This window comes from Wyeomyia smithii, chromosome 2, assembly GCF_029784165.1.
Source record: "Wyeomyia smithii strain HCP4-BCI-WySm-NY-G18 chromosome 2, ASM2978416v1, whole genome shotgun sequence".
Classification (NCBI taxonomy): domain Eukaryota; kingdom Metazoa; phylum Arthropoda; class Insecta; order Diptera; family Culicidae; genus Wyeomyia; species Wyeomyia smithii.
Genome location: NC_073695.1, coordinates 60,641,487 through 60,643,524, shown reverse-complemented (window position 1 = coordinate 60,643,524; position 2,038 = coordinate 60,641,487). Strand labels below are relative to the sequence as shown.

The 2,038-nt window shown below is 42.1% G+C and overlaps 2 non-coding genes across 2 annotated transcripts; both read right to left on the bottom strand.

The window, feature by feature from the left end:
* Window positions 1-633: 633 nt before the first annotated feature.
* Window positions 634-706, bottom strand: Trnam-cau (transfer RNA methionine (anticodon CAU)). The gene has a single exon. It is a non-coding gene; the product is annotated as a tRNA-Met (tRNA).
* Window positions 707-823: 117 nt separating this feature from the next.
* Window positions 824-895, bottom strand: Trnam-cau (transfer RNA methionine (anticodon CAU)). The gene has a single exon. It is a non-coding gene; the product is annotated as a tRNA-Met (tRNA).
* Between the last annotated feature and the right edge of the window lie 1,143 nt (window positions 896-2,038).

Sequence of the window (2,038 nt, the reverse complement as noted above, 5' to 3'; positions counted from 1 at the left end):
AGTACAGAAGTCATCATTTATCTGTAGCATATCGAAAAAAAAGCACATGGCCAAAAGAATGTATGGATATCAACGGCGATCAATTTCACCTCAATTTACCTCATAGTACCTTATACAATTATCGAATTTATTTCATGAAGTAGACGATAGAAATTTCACCAATAACCATATAAGTTTACTGGAGCACATACCAGTACTAGTTTTAAAATTATACTATTTCAAGAAAAATGTATATGAAGTTCGTTAATTGGAAATTGTTATAAAAATTGATCAATTTTGACCCGTTCCATGGTAATTTAGGGAAAAAAGCTAATTGAATTTGGCTTTTAGTTCGTGTCTTGATTATGGTTCATAAATTTTACTATCGACACTTTTTGAATTTGTATCGTAAATGTTGCTTTCCTCACTGAGGAATCTTTTGTGTTTTGTTATAGAAAAAACTAGCTAAAATAAACAAGAACATATGCATCAATATGGCTGCAACTTAAATATAAAGTTGTTTTTTGCTATATTGTAAGCTTCGTTTTGCGAGTTTTTTGAACGATCATTAAATTTTGACTTTATTATCATTTATAAAAAAATATGATATTGGTACATATTATTTATGTATAACTTTTTGCTACTAAAAAGTTATGCCCCGAGTGAGGATCGAACTCACGACCTTAAGATTATGAGACTTACGCGCTACCGACTGCGCTATCGAGGCTTGTTCTTTAGCTCGATAAATTAATAGAACAATTCCATTCTGAAAAATCCTAACATAATCGATAAAGCAGCCAGCTTGTTCTATAAAAAAAAGCGTTAAAGGCAACGCGTCCCTGATTAGCAGAACGTAGTTTCGATCTACGGACCTCTGGGTTATGGGCCCAGCACGCTTCCACTGCGCCACTCTGCTGTCGGTACGTCCCAGCCGATTGTACAGAGTTTTGCTATTTTAGTCTGGCCTTCAAATTACGTACATATCTCATTTTCGCTGATACGTATATTCCCGTTTTCTCCCCTGCCAGTGTGTCGAGGCAGAGAACAGCACGAGCAATGAATTGAGAAAAGGCCGCTTCGAATTGCCCTCAAGTCAAGGCACAGGATGGTCAACAGGGCAGGTACGCAGGGTAGAGAGAAGTCCAAGCGGTTAAACAAAGGCCGTGCGGCGGCTCGTGTCGATTTGAATTCGGTTGATGGTAGCCCAGGAGCAGCAAGGGTAGCGCGCGTAGCACTCAAAAGCGCGCTAATGAACACGCTACAATCTGATTCAGATAAGAAAACCGCGTGGAAATTATACTTTGACAGATCGACAGCGGCGGCAACGGTGGCGTCCGATCGTGAGCTAAAAATTGCGATATTTTAGTTTCGCCGATAGGTACGGTTGGATAGCACGGTGTGACAGACTTACTATTTAGGTAGCCTTTTCTCCTTTAGTCGATTTGATTGTTTTTGGATCCAAATCAGCACACTGTGCGCCGCTACGCTACGGGTGCGGTCCGGCTTAGGAAATCTTATCTAAGCGTCATTTTTCTTAAGAGTCGAACATTTTATTTTCGGTGTAGACCTTCGGGAGATATACGCTCCGCGCTGGGCGAAACATTTCGGCAGTGGAACATCGTTTATCCATTAGCTTCTTATCGTAATCTGCCGTGAAATGGTGGTCAGAGAGGCTGCAGGCTCAAGATAAATATTACGGATTACGACCGAAGGGAGCGATCGGCAGTAGTTTTCAGATTCGCTCCCACGAGACACTCTGCCACGAGATTCGTTAATCGGGCTTCCGATGCTGCTTGTGCAGACTGTGCCGCCCCGCGGCAACGGCAGCGTAATATTTTCTTCTACGGTTTGAGGTCAGCAAATGACACTTGATCTACGTTCGACGCAAGATCGCCCGAGGCAAGCTATAACTACTCTGAAGGCATTTACTTAGCTTAACACTACACCCAGCCGAAGGGCGTAGCGCAAACCGTCAAGAACATGGTAAGCGCACGCGCGCTCGGCAAAAAATATCCACAATAAGAAAGGGCTGTACGTTTAAATATTCACAGCGTACGGA